Below are 16,167 nucleotides of genomic sequence, written 5' to 3' on the forward strand. Positions count from 1 at the left end.
TATGTAACATGATCACTGCCCATTGCCATTCTTCGCACAACATCTGCAATAGTGGTGTTTGTAGTGCCCAACTTGCTGTCGAGGGTGATTGTATTAGCAGAGTTGGCTTCAATGCACTAAACCCTATTTATAATTTCAGCTATTGTTGTGTTTACTTGGTTTAGCTTCTCCAATCAAGTATTTTCAGCTTGTTCCAGTTAAGCGAAGAGTTCACAGCGAGTCTTGGAGAACTCATCCGTTGTGCGATTAATTATCATATCGGTGTGTCTGCTTAAGCGTCCTTCGAATGTAGCGAGTGTGAGATAAGACTTGCCACCTGGAGATTTGGTCTTCGGTGTTGTTGGTACTGACAGTGCTGTTTGTTGTAATTTCTTGAAATAATACAGAGAGGGCACAATTAGTTTATCACTTATCACCAATACTCTGATTTTGAGAGCGCATTCTTTTGCTTGGGTTCTAGAAACCGAAAACTATTTAATATAAACAATTAACGAACGAAAATTTCGTTAGCTTCCAAAACAAGTTCAGAAAACCATCTTCCTTAGCTCTAGAACCTAAAGTTTACACTAAAATAGAAAGTGTCAAAATAAAACTTTACATTTCGCTGCATTTATAAAGTTTTTAATTTTTTTCCTCACCAAAAGAATAAAATGGGCTTGAATTATATTAAATATTTTTATTTATAAATATATTTTAGTGTTTCGAATTCATATTATTTAGAATAATTCTAAAATATGTCGGATACTAATGATTGACCTGGTACTAGTATACATCCAACCTGCATGGGTAGGTTTGGGCAAATCTTTTGATTATGCATTAAAATTTGATTGACACAATTTAAAAAATAAGTTTCTAATATACTCTTGAAGTATAAAATGTTCAAAGCTTCTTTCGATAACTTTCTTAATATTTAAAAAAAAATAAATTGAAATGACACCTAAAAGCCTGGATATCAAATTTTATAAATATTTGTTTCGAAATATCACTATATGAAGTTTACAAATGATATTTTTCACTAAATGACAACTTATTATTTTATAAGTGTGTATAAGGAAAATTGAAAAATAATTGCAAATTGATCAAACTCCTAAATAACATAACAATACATGCTTTTTTAAAATGTATCCATGTTTTTTGGCATTTTTCGTGATCCTTTTTGTTGTTTATTGATACTTTTGTAACTTTGGAAAGTTTCAATTGTTTATATATTATATTTTATATTTATTATTATTTACAAAAATATTTTCATCTATTTCATAAAAAACACTTTCATTCAAACTATGAATCTCTTCACGTCAGGATACTTTTTATCTTTCCTTTTTTTACTTAGTACAATAAGAAAGAACTAAAAAAAATCCTAAATTAAACCATATCAAAGATCAAAGAAACCGCAACACTTTGCCAACATTCAAGACAAATATAAAAAGTAAGCATACCTAGATACCATTTTTGCCATTATAAAATAAATAAAAGACTTCCCGATACGGATTTATTTAATGCAATTTTACATTGGGATTTGTACAGATAAAAAGTGGCCAAAATTTGATTTAAAAAAGAATCAAATAATTATCTTTATATTTCAGTTCAGAGCTTTTTTTAGTATTAATGGTTAAAAGCTATGGAAAGCCTCTACAAAATATCGTCAACTTCATAAAACTAAGAAAATATGTTTAATTCCAAAATTTTGAATTTAGAAAATCCAGAATCCAAAAAATTCAGATTCCCAAAAACCCCCAAGCCCGAACATTTGAAGTACAAAAAACCAAACATTGACAAAAAAAAACAAACAAAACTCTTGTGAATAGGTACCCCAACACTTGGTTAAGAATTTTGATTCTATAAAAAAAAAAATATTAACACAAAATGAGCTTAAGTTTAGTCCTTATTTTCCTTGCAAATATCCCTATGTCACTCAAAAGCAGTACCTAAAACATGAAAAGCATCAGCGAATGCAAAAGAAATGTGAAAACTGAAAACATTTTAATGCATAAGCATATACAAACGTGTGCAGTGTACACCCCAAAGATGGTGCACCAAAAACCATTGAATACCTGTTTAGGTGCCTCGAAAGCCTATCCCTTCTTATGTACCTTACCTATGTGATGTGTCTCCATCTCAAGCTCCACCATGTGCTTGTGTTCTTATTTTTATCCAGCCGACACGGAAAATTAAAAATTTTATCCGCATAATTTTTGAATTATTCTTGCTCACCGCCATCCCCTTTATCCCAAGTCTTGGCCCAGTCTTGAGTCCCAGGCAAAATTTGCTTTGGGCATACGACCCGATTAGATACTTATGCATTTTTCAATTATTTATCTCCACAATGGGCGGCTTGGAAAAATTGCTGCAAAGTCATGTCGCTATGTACTGTTTGGCTGTTTGGCTGGCTGGATGAAAGTCTCTAAGTGTGTTGGCTTCATTCTGGGCGCGGAGTGACAAGACAAGCAGTCGAAGAGACGTATATCGGTAAAGCTGTGTATTTGAGACAACAACTATAAGATGAAGATGAAGAGGACGACGAGGATGACGACGGAAAGTTGGCTAAAAACGATTTATCGATTTGAGGCGGAACTGTGGGCTCCACAAAAATACTATACATAAGCTCTTATCACATCTTTTCTCATCTTTGTGCTGCATGCACTTTGAAATTTGACTATTCTACAATAACTTCCACAATTCATGTTAAAAATAAATGTACAAGTCCCATGGAATCTATAAGTGTTTATTTTATTTCGTATACTTATGGAGAAGGAGGCTTCAGCACCTCTCAATTTTGTTTTGCTATATAGGTTCAAATTTATACATTCACTGTTTTTCATAAGCAAGGAAATCAAAACATTATTTATCACAGTATAAATTAATTAGGTTTAACATGAGCAAACGTCCAAACAACAACTTATTTCCACCCACCAACAGCGTCAGCGAAATGTTATGGTAATTTATGAGTTATTTTTATTCTTGTTGTTGTTCCGTTTTCAAAAAACATTGACATTAATCCCCCCAAAAAAAAATCCGATTTTCGAATAGATTTACAAAGCATTGCCATTATTACCTGGTCAGAGTCAAATATAATGCTTATGGAACTGAAAAGGGGAAAATAGACATTTCATTAAATTGAACTCAAAAGGGGCGGACCTGGTGTTTACCATGAATGGGGTTGAAAACAGAAGTGATTTCTTTTTTTGCTAGATTGTTTATTATTGTATTGTTACTTTCTTTTTTTTCGTATAAATGACTATAAAATTATGTGAATGAGACAAAAATAGCTTTAATAGAGGAATATACACTTTCAAAAATGATAAATGAAAATCATTTAGATGAGCTAAATTCTAAAGACTTAGCAATATAGTTTTTAGTGGGACTTGTTCGTATTAAAATAAGCTTTAGTGATGTTCTTAATCTAAATATTTTCACCTATCATTTTTGTTTTCATTTTTATACAGATTTATTAAGTTAGTATCGGATTTTATAATTTTATGTATGTTCATATGTCAAACAAACAAGTTAAATGCTTTGCATAAATATTTGACGTCACTACATCCATAGGCACCCTGGTGGGGTTGGGGTCTATATAATACTAAAGACATAGCATAATTCGCTTTCACAATTCATGCTACGAGGCTGTCAGCCTTCAATTTATTCTTTTGCCAATTTAATTCAAATGTAGGACATCACAATGGACACATGATGATTTCTTTCTTATTGTTTTAAATGATAAAAAACTGAATTGTTGCATGTTTTTTAATTCTCATACATAGTTCGTTTAAGTGTTTTTTTATTTTAAGAATGATTAATTTCATAAGTTTGTGGAGACCAATGTTCATTAAAAGGATATGGAGCATTGTTCTGTTTGTGAAGTTCTTTATTAAACCTAGCAACTCAAAAAAAATTTTAAAGTTCACAGGATAAACATTCTTTAAAAATGTCTTTTCTTTCTTTCCCATCCCGCCTGTCGATTTGCATTGTTTAAAAGTTTGTAGGTTTTCGTGTAGGGTTAAAAAGTTGTCAGTTGAATTATTCTTACAAATTTTAAAATTACCAAACAAAATTTTTCATATAAAGAAATAGTTTAGTTCGAAAACCTAGTTTTGTTAAATATAGATTTTTAGTCGAAAACAAATGTTAACCAATTTTAAAAGCATTTCTTGAATTTTTACAAATTGGATGAATTAAATTAATTTGAGCGATATCAAGAACCGAACATCAATTTTTACCAAATTTGAGTGCTATTTTTTGTAGCTTTTAGTTTTTTTTTATAAAAAAAAAGGGACTGTTGCATTAAAAAAAAATTATTGAATATTGAAAACAATATTTTCGGTAAAATAAAAACAGTTTGAAGACAATATTTTTAATTTTTACAAGGTATTTGAGTAGTAAGTAAATTTTTACCAAGTTTTAGTATTGTTTTTTTGTTAGGTTTTTATTTTTTGTAAAAAAAATGTCAATTAGATTTTTCTAAAAATTTTACTGAGTGTTGACAACAATATTTTCTAAAAATAAAAGTAGATCAAAGATAATATCTCAAAGTTTTGGAAAGATATTTGAGTCAAAAATCAATTTTTACCAACTTTTGTTATTTTTTGTAAAAAAACTGAAAATTCTATTTTTCTCAAAATTTTACTGAATGTTAAAAACAATATTTTTTAAAAGATGGAAGAAGTTTAAAGCCAATATCTTAAATTCGATTCAATTCGATTTTTCTCAAAATTTGTCCGAATGTTGAAAACAATATTTGTTGTAAGTTAAAATTAGTTGAAAGCCATAATCTCAAATTTTTTGGTCGAAATTCAATTTTTACCAACTTTGATTATTGTTTGTTTTAAGGTTTTTATTTTTTATAATAAAAAAACTGTCAATTCGATTTTTCTTAAAATCTCACTTGATGTAAAAAACTTAATTTTTCGTTGCACAAAATTATTTTGGAGATAAAATCATTTTGTATTCGTAAAATTTTCGAGGTGACACATTTTTTTTTTTTTAAACGTTAATTAGATTTTTTTCTTAAAAATATACTAGTTTGGTATCACGTTACAATATATTATATAAAATTTAATTCAAGCCTCTAGCGTTTTTGGTTCGCAAGATATTTAGGGTTAACCAAATTTGTCACCTTTCTTTTAAACTGCAATGGTAAGAAAAACGACCCAAGCAATTTTCTTGAAAGCCCTTTCTGCATCTTTTAGCATAACTATCTGTATAACAAAATTAATTTGAAGTCAATATCTCTGTCCGGGCGTACGAACAGACATCTTTCTAAAAATCTTTTATTTCGACTCTACGGACCTTGAAACATCGAGAAATGTCAAAATTTTGAAATCGGATCCATTACAATAACTTCCATATGGGAAGTTAATATTTAAACATATTGTAATAAGTTGAATAAAGTCGGACTAAAGGGCAAATTAATTGCTGGATAGCATCTTACCTTACTAATAGACATTTAGTGTTGTCTTCAAAAATAACCATTCTAATTCGTTTATTTTTTACTCTGGTGTACTTCAAGGTAGCCAAATTGGCCCATTGTTATTTGTTTTGTTTCTAAATGACCTTCCCGCTATCTTAAAAATTCGATGACATTAATATATGAACGTAGATGACGTGAAAATACTTTGAACAGTTAATTCCTTGACTGCCTCCGAATTATTACCAGATGATCTACTTCGACTATGGGAATGGTGCAATACAAATCGTTGAATATTGTAAAGTGCAGAACAATGGGATCTAAACGCATACATTTACTTGACTATAAATATGTTTCAAACTCTACAAATTTGGAAAACCCCTTGAACTTTAAAGACCTAATCGTCATTTTGGATTTAAAGTTAACTTTCGCTGTAAAAAATTTCACGATCCGTATGTCCTTATGAATCTATACTTGTTAGATCAGACTTTGAATAGGGTTGTGTAATTTGAGTCCCCTATTACTTCACTCATATTCATAGTCTTGAATAAATAATATTTAACGTAAGCTTCTAAATTTTAACGTATTAAATAATAGTATATTTTAATTATTTATAATATTTGTTTGTGAACTTAGCGTATAAGTATTCAATGTAGTAAATACATTTTTATTTTTTATGTCAATTAGCTTTTTTTAAATTAGACATTCCCATTTTAATAGGAGGAAATAGACTCCGCATCCCATGGAATTTTTACTTGCGACATAAAGGAAAGTAAATGGTTAGTTTTGCATTCGTAAACAATTTCAAATTCGTTATTTTAATCAAACGTGGCATTAGGTGGGTCAAATTTAGTCTGTTTGTCTGTCCTCGCCTTACATCATTAACCATATGGGTCCATTAAGTTCAAACTTGAAAATGTTTTAAGCCCATTCGCTTAAGGCTTTTTTTTATATTTTTAAGACTAAAAATAATAGAAGTCCTAGAACAAATTTTGGTCAAAAATTCAAATTCTCTTAAAAACGAACCATAGATTTACTTAATTTGTTAGTTCTTAGTTTGGCTTCTTTCAAAAAATTTAGTTTTTTTGAAAAATTAAAAGGCATTTTTAAATCTTAAAATACAGAAAATATTTGAATTAGACTCTTTGGACATTGTCACCACAACAGTGGTGCATTTTATTGTCTCTGTTTTTTGATGTTCTGCTATGAATTCGTTTTTTTTTTAAATCTCTTTCTTTTTGTTTAGATCTCACTTTATAGCAAAATTTCTAACATAATAAACTATTAGATATGACGACACAATATTAAACTAACTCTTCTTCTTGCGTTTTTTCAATTTTTGACAATGTTGTCGTTAAAGATCGGACATATGAGATATAAGACCTATAAGACAAGATCAAAGTCTCCTCTTATTCAAATGATAAAGTTACTATGCTCTAAGATTCAGCTCTCACTCTAATGATTTTTCTAGTCTTACCAATTTCACTGTTAAGTAACTTTCAACCCTATAACCGGCATGCTTCTGAAGCATACTGCACAAATGATTTTTATCAAGGCTTCTTTTATTCAAAAATATATTTTTGTGAATTCTATTTTAGACTTGACACATTTTAATGTAAGCACGTGGATGAAAAATAAATGTTTGTTTGTACATCAATTGAATTGAATTGAATTTCACAAACAAAAAATAATCATTTATTTGGATCCATTCATTTTCACAGTTAACTAAACCAACACTTTACCCCTGAAGGAGCAATAGCTTGTCTCATTACTTTTATATTCAAAACCATCATCCCCAATCATCACTCATAAAAATCTAGTTATCATTGACAAATAATGTGTCCCACTAGGCGTTTCGTTTTGATTACAAATTCCCCATTAAGACATCACACCTTTTGGGACGCAGGGAGCGTTTTCAAGAATACATTATTTTATACTTTATTCTCTGGAGAATCAATCAACCCTTGCAAACAATACAACCACTGACTGTGCACACTTCAGGTCATTGATTTCACGGCACATCGGCTAGAAATTTTCCCGCTATTTCTTTGGTCTTTGGGTCCTTTTTGTTCATCTTGGTTACGGTACGGGTTACGGCTGATTGAGATTGAGAGTCATGGAAATTCTGTCCAATCTCGATGAAAGTAGCAATAGAGAGCCATGGTGGGCGTTTGGGTATGCGCTAGCACTATACCTATAGGCGCACCATGCATAGCCGTCGCTCGTTGTAGTCGTCATATTTGACCGTAGCCGATATCCGATCTTTTAACAATCGTCACATATGTCAGAGTGGGTTTCTTGTTCTTCCTACGTAACATCATAATAATTCATATTATATTATATTCTTAGGTTCCAATTCCCCGAACAAACCAATAGAATGACACATTTGTTTTTGTAGTGAGGGACAGGGAACAGTTTATCGATTTTCTGACCTTTCCATGGATTTGGAATAGAATCAGCTACAGGCTCGGCTCTGCTGGTCTTAGAAGATAACTTCTGCGGAACGATATGCGGCACGAGATCGGAACATAGATGTTATTTTTTTTTCGGCTACAGCTATACAGCACATAGGAACCTGGAACATGGCCATATGTCGGTGTAATTTTCAATTGCCGATGGCATCCAAAACATGAGGCAACGCCTCTTGGTCACGCCGCCTTGTTAAGCCATCATAATCAACCACATGATCATGGCTATGGTTCTATTTGTTTTCTGGTCAGTCGAGTTTTCCGGAAATTTTTTGGTTGCCTGGTTATGGAAAATCTGTTTAATTTTTAATACAATAATTTATCGATTGTCAGTTTAAGAAATAAAACATTTATATTACTTAGTATTTAGTTATGTCTGCATTGTGCTAAAATTAATAGGAGCAGTGGTAGTAGTCAGGGATGTTTTATCCCTGTGAGTTAAAAGGAAAATAATTACAATTTAAACATTTCATTTGCCACACAAAAAATAAAGCTACAAAGAGTGAATAAAAATGTCTTGCACTTTTTTACAATTAAATCAATTTATGTATATATGTATGTATATTAATCGCTTTATAACTACAAGGCTGAATAGTTTCTATAGCGGATAACCCATTCTATTTTTTGTATTTATCTTACTTTAAAAAAAAAAAAAAAAATATTGTTGACATTTGGTAATTATTTTTTTAGAAAAATTCAAGTGACATATTTTTTACAAATATACTGCTGAAAAAGGGTAAAAACCAATTTTTCATTTCGAATCTGCAAAAAAAAACTTAAAACTTGTAGAATTGATTTCGACTCAAGTATCTACAAATTGAATACCGATTTAGATACGAGTATATTGAAAAAAAGGGATCATACTGACTTCAAATTTGTTTCATCCCTTATAAATGTTAATGTTTTGTAACATTTAAAGACAGTGTTTTTTACAAAACCGAATTTCTAATAAGAATACTCCTATATTTACTTAAAATGTCAACTATATCTTGACAAGAAACACCTTAAACTTAGTTTTCTGATTTCACACCCTTTCTATTTCTTTAGTTAAAAACATTTATTTTTTTAACGCTCACCAATGTTTATTTGTTTATTTTTTGTTTGTCTTTCAAGTAACATGACTTTATGGAGACTACATTTAAATCAAATAATAAAAAGATTTATAATACATAAGTTCAATATAATTAACTTCAAATAATAAAGTTTATAACAATTTTAATAAATTTCTCTTAATTTATAACCTACTATTATTAAAATAGATTAAAAAATCAAATTCATTAAAAGCAATACAAGAATCAGTAATTGGAATGTGTTTGCCATAATTTGTCTTGGTCGCAAACTACGATAAAGATTACTCCAAGACCTTTTTGTCTTGTTAAAGTTTGTAATGAATGGTTATCAATTTTGTAATTAAAACTTAATGGGTGTAGTATATTAAAAAATGTAACAACACTGCATTTTTTTACTTTAAACCATGTATACTACACCAGTTAACAATGCAGTCAATAAAAGTTTGAATTTTATTGGCAATGGAGATCTTACACAGATCAATCTTGAGATCATCGACATATAAGAGACACTTTGCATAAGAAGTATAATTTAGCAAATCATTAATAAAAAGAATAAAGAAGAGTGGCCCAAGGTAGCCGCCTTGTGGTACACCTGAAAAGTTATTTTGGGAAATATGTTTTTGAACTGAACTATACAGTTTATTTTTAACAATTGCATCAAATACTTTTAGGATTACTTGCAGACTCTTAATTCGTTATGGCAACCACATTATATTTTATTGGCGTTGAGTTTTTAGAATAAAAGACATCGTTTAGCTTTTACGCATTATCTACGCTTCTTAAAAAAACACCTACTCAACATAATTAAGTTTAAACTAATTTTATAAAATCTATTTATAAATTCATACAATTTCTAATAAAACGTTGAAAATTTAACTGAAACTCATAAAAATTCTACGTAATTGTTTTCTTAAAGAACGATTTTAGTGCTTCTTGATCGGTAGTTTTATTTTTAAGTAGTTTATTATTTCTTAGAAAAATTAATTCAAAATGACTCGCAGAAAATGTATGACGTTATATCCTTAGTTCATCTTTAAAATCAAAACTTTCGTTTCATATGTAAAACATTGATAAGTTCGAAAAGTTTATTTTTACTAAACCATGACCATCACGAAAACCAAAATCGATAATACTCATATAAATATAACTTCGACATCGACTTCTAACCATCACATCAAGAAATGGAACTATAATTCGTGTTTTATTAAGTTAACAAAAAATACCATTGTCAGGCAAATAGAAAATTAAGCCAAGCATATTTATTTACAAATAAATTGTCGCCTTTTACCACTATAAGCACTGACATTGTTTGCCTTTATGTGTTTCGTCATTATCGATGACGAAAAAGGTTAACAAAAAACAACTAATTTTTGTGTTCCAAAAACGTGTCCTAGAATTTCAAAAATACTCATATAGTCGTATGTACATTGTACTTTTGTATACAATGACTTATTTGTGTTCTCATTTTGAAAGTACAAAGGATATAGCCAGGCAGCGCCGTTAGAGCTAGAGCTAGGTTAACTACCTTTAGGTCTACGTTAGCAAAGAAGCACGTAAATAAAACATTATCAAATTCACTTCCCCAGTCCGGGCCCGGTAGTCGGCAATCAATTTACACGTCGAGGGCCTTAGGGTTGTTTTAATGTAAGTAAATGCCACTGAGACGCATTAAAACGAGTGCCATTGTCACACGAGCGCTAAACAAGAAATCCACGCATTGTTAATTTGTCATTGTAGCCAGGGTTCATGTTTAGTACTTGGCTAAGTGGCTGTCTTTCTGTCCATAAAAATGATTGCTGTTTTGTATCTCAACCTTAAATTCAACCTCAACCCATAATGCAGTCATTATTTTCGTATTAACAAGGTGTGGAAGGAATTTCTCCTCAATGCTTCCCTATGAATGTTCATAGTTTAATGAAGATAATGGACTTGACTATATGCTTCCTAATTTGATGCACCACATCGCGCTCGTCGCTTGTCGTTTGTCGGACGAACCAACACAAACAACATATCAATTGGACTGATTGCCATTGTTTTAGGAGTTAATTAAATTCAAACAAAGTATCATTCCATATTAATTAAGTACAACCAAATTAATTTGGAACAAGTAAAAACTAGTCTTTTGAATTAGATATTAAAGTGAATATGTGATAATGATAAATTGTGTTTTCATAAATAGCGTACAATTTGTATTCAATTTTTTTTAGACTAGTCAAATGAGAACAATATCAAATGTTTCGGAAATTGAGGGAAATATTTGTACCTTTGAATTCCCGAATAATAAGTATTCATGTAAATTATACAACAGCTATTTTTAACTCTTGGTTTGAATTGCAATAATTTGAAATACACAATACACATTCCTTAATTTCTATCATTAAGGTGAACTATTTGCTGTTAAAGTGGCTCCGAGTCATTACTTAGAGGTCATTAATTTCAAAATTTAAAGATATCATTATTTTGAAATTAATATCTTAGCTTTTACTGTCTTATCTTTGAAGTTGTGCACAGTTTTAGCTTAACAAGTAATTGAATGTTTTTTCGTTTTGGATTTACTTAAATTAAATATGATTTTTATTAGTTGCTGGTATAAGCCTCCCTCAAGTCACCCTATACTCGTATGTTTAGTTGGTAAAGATCGTCACTCCATCTCCTGTTCGTATTTTAATTTCCGGTCGCTATTCTGTAGTTATCTTTATCCATCTTTGATCTTGAAGTCTTGAAATATGTCCTGTCCAACTCCACGTAAGTCTTTTCGTTGTATCTATTAAGTCAATTATTCGGGTATTGTTAAGGATTTCTTCATTTCTTATCCCTTCGTTGGGTCTTATATTGAAGATCTTTTTTCCATTTTCGTCTGACAGACCTTTTGCTGGTCAAGTTATTTTATATTTAAGCTCAAGGTTTTTAATCCATATGTGGGCACCTGTAGGACAGCGGGGTCAAAGAGATATTTTAGTATTTCTATACTTTGGTCCAGTTCTAAAATCTGTTTGAGGCTCCAGAATTGTTTTCAGCAGTTGGTGATACCTGTGTTAATTTCTTTCTTTTATACGTTTTCGATTTTATCTCGGTCAAGAATTAGAACTTCTCTGATGTGTTTGTCGTAAATTTTGTTTTTATTTTTCAATTTGCCGTACATAGTTGTTGCATATGCTAGTTATATCCGTTGTAATATACGATATATGTACAGCTCTTGCAGAAATAAGGACTATATCCTTATACCATATTTTGTCTTCGAGTTCGACTTCTGGAAAATGTAATCTAAAACAGCACTAAATAACGGTGGTGAAAGTAGGTCCTCTTGTCCCAGTCCTTTTGTTATTCCAAATTAACGTCTTGAACTCTCTGTTTTTATGTATGCTACACTATTTTTGTATATGTTTTTGATAGTCACATCCGTAATTCGATAAATTCAGCTTCAGTTTTACAATGGGTTTACATGAAATGAATGAATACTAAAAAGTTGATGGCTCGAAACAAGATACGGATAGCGTATTGGTATCAAATCGTTTCGATTAGAGCGTGGAAAAAGAGGTCTGTTGTAAAGGTACGTCGGTTGTCGTGTTTGCATGACGTTATGGAGCATTATTAAGGTCCTAAACGAGAATAAGTAAGTTGCATATGCGAAAATGTGAACATATTTCTGTAGTCAAAATATATATCTTGTCAAACTATTATAGACAACATTAAGTTTCCTTGTGTGCTTGAAATCTCAATTAGTAAATAGTTTACACCCAAATAGTAAAAGCGGAATAAACAGCGACTTAGCAAGTATCATTCTTGTTTTTATTAGAGTGATTCTTTGGGTGGTTCATAACATACTTAAGCCTCCGTACACTCTATCTATGATAAGTTGGATATGATTTGTCCAAGTGAGTGTCTATTGAATACTACTTCAAGATTCTTGGCTGAGTCAACAAACTGAATAGGGTTATCATTGAGTAATATTGGAGAAAAGCAAGATGTGTCTGTAGGGTCTTTTGAAATGACTAAGCATTTTGACTTAGTAGGATTTAAACAAAGTCCGTTTGATCGAGATCAGAGCAATATACCATTTTTCACATTCGACTTTTAGGGCATTTAATCTTTCCCTAAAAGGTACCTTATATAAAACATGATACTAGGTTGATGGATTTAAGTTGTACACAAAACATATTCAATTAAATAATTATTATTATTATGTCACACACACTAAAATGGAGGGAAAAGGTCGATATGCTTAATAACATCAATTTAAATGAATGTAATATCCTTAAATTTAACTTTAACTCGGAATTCATCCTTAAGATCACAATTATAATTGCAGCTTCATAACGAATTGATATGTTGTTCGCATTAACAATATTTAATTTTTTCTAAATTCTATCAACAAAACGATCGTTGAACTGCATTAAAGTTATGTAAATTCATATGTCAGCACTTGACTTTTGACTGACTTCTGTCTGCAACTAATTGACAACCTGATCAAAAGAGCTTATATCGTTACATATACCTACTCGTACCTTAGCGCAGAGAACGTGACGAAGCTAGATTTGCGCTTAAAAGCCGTAATTTACTTGAGTACTTCTAAGCGCCGCAGTCCCTTTGGCAACCAAACATTAGCGTATTCTTCCCTGACTGACTGACTGGCTGAATGTCTGCTGTTGGCTACTCTCCTCAGCACATACTGCAAGTAGTAACTTAAGTAGAAAAGATTGAATGTAACTTTTGTTCGCTTCTTACCTTCAATTAACCTATCAAGGTTGGATATATTGATTGACTTCCCTCGTGAATGGTTAAACATCACAAACCGCCAACATACCGCGCACCGCCGCGCTTGCCGCCACCTCATTACCCACCGCCACGTTGCGTTATGTGGTGTACGATCCATAACAACTTTGCTGTTCATCGTTTAAATAATTGTAGGCACATAATAAGACCATTATTGTGTATTAATAAAAGAAAGAGAATTTGCCTGAAAAAGTTTTAATTTAAATTAAAAAGAAAAATTCATTGATCTTCATTGTTGGAGCTAAAAAGTCTTGAAAAATTTATTTAAAATAAATTATGTAAAAACACAAGATTTTGTAACTTTAAACTAAAGGTTTTCTCATTAATTCGAATTCGACTTCAAGACCAATCTATCACATAGTGTTTTTTGATACAACTTTTTAAATTTTGAAAAAAAAACTTAGATAAGGATTTTTGATTATGTGTAAACGCATAAAGTGTGGTAATATTCTATTTAAATATTGCTTATTATAGAAATGGTGAAGCATCTATGCCTCAAATTTTTAAAATATATTTTTTACAATATACAAACATAATTTTAACTCAAAGAATGTTCTTGAAAACCATGCAAACTTGACATTCAATGTTTTTCAAATACAGACTCAAATAAAGATTCATAAAACATCTCTGGAACAATGAGAATTGCAAAAATTATGTTTTTTCTGTTCTAAAAACAAAATAATTCTTTTACAAATTATTAAGAGATCTTCCCTTCAAATCATGTTTTTTAAATAACCTCCTTAAAAAATGCTAAAAACAACAAAAAACGGAGTTTTTAAGGCTTTAAATATAAAAATTTCAACTGAATTTTGAAGAAAAGAATAATCGACTTAAAAACCACACGGATTTTATTGAAAAAAAGCTTCTCCATACATTGAGATAGCCTCAAAGAGCCTAAGATACGTGTTTTTCGAATTTTAAAAATGAATTTTTCAAAATACATGTTGGATTTAAATTAAGGCTATCAAAACCCAATAAAAAAGTGAAATTTAATTGCCAGGAAGAAAAGCAGGACCAGTGTTATTAAAACTGTATCTTGAATATAATAATTTCTTATTTGTAAAATCTTCATTAAAATTTGTTTAGTAATTATGTTGTGTTTTACACTAGCATTTATATTATGTTTGTTTGCTGTTTAAAAAATATATATTTCAAGAAATTGTATTTGGTCATTCTTTTGGAAAACTGTTGGGGCTCCTGTCAAATATTTATGTGTCCGACGCATTATATATTATATTAAATACATATTACTCTGCACAAGTAGTATTTTTGTACAAATAATAATATTTTAATAAAACAAATAACAATACAAAATATTTAAATCTCTTTCATAAAATAGATAACCCCGTATCTATATTATTTTTTACTCTTGAGGAATAAGTGTAAGCATATAGAAACATGAATATTGAATATATTACCTAAAAGCATCAGTAACACGACGACATAATTTGTTGGTCAACTTCCTTTAAAAGCCTGTCAAACATAGCCCACTTAATAGATAATAGATTATAGGTAATAAATTATTGATGAAACATATCGACAACATCCGAAACGGAAAAATTCACTGCAATAAATAACAAACAAAGTATATATGTATGTATTCCCCTTAAACGTGCAAAAGGATGAATCCAACATAAGCTTCAGCCCTCAATCCCACTTATTTTGTGATAAAAAATATCCTTAAAAAAAGAACGAACCGAATTATTTACCATACATAATAGGCCAAAAAACATCACTGGATGGCTATTCAGATGAGAGCTGTTGAATTTTTATTAACTACTGTTCACTTCGTTCAAGGACTACAACTCCACTCCAATGGATAAGTATCTACATACATAGCGAAAAAATAAAACCAAACGAATAAACAAAAATGATAAAAATAACAAACATCCTTTGTCAGAGAGAGTATCCTTTTGAATCGATTGTTCTCAGTATACGTTCGCTGATACTGGATTGTACACCATCATACGAGTATGCGGGAAGGACAAGGACTGTCGATTTCTTTGGTGGTGCGGTATATGATGGAATTGCTTTCTTTTTCCGTTGTTTGTTGTCGTTTGGAGTTATTTGAAACTTTGGAGGATATCCTTGACATATCCTGTCGATTATTCTACTACCATAGATGTTGTCCTTGTACATAGATGATGGGACAGATGAAATTTGAGTGGTTTTTTCTTTTTTTGGTTTCATTACATTTCGAGTTGAGATCGAAACATTGTATCATTGTTTTGCTTGGTGCTTCAGTTTACGAATTTTCGAATTGTACCCAAAGTGAATAAAACTACGTTTGATAGAATCAAGTTACCTTTTTTGATAAAGAAAAGCGAATGATAAGATAAAATAAGTCACAGGAAAAACACCTGACGGAAATAGGTGTGCATTGAGACTAAAAATTTTAAGTCAATGAAGGAAAGGAATGACAGTGTTGGATGACGAAATATTGTTAAAATTTTGA

This window comes from Eupeodes corollae, chromosome 2 (genome assembly GCF_945859685.1).
Source record: "Eupeodes corollae chromosome 2, idEupCoro1.1, whole genome shotgun sequence".
Lineage (NCBI taxonomy): Eukaryota > Metazoa > Arthropoda > Insecta > Diptera > Syrphidae > Eupeodes > Eupeodes corollae.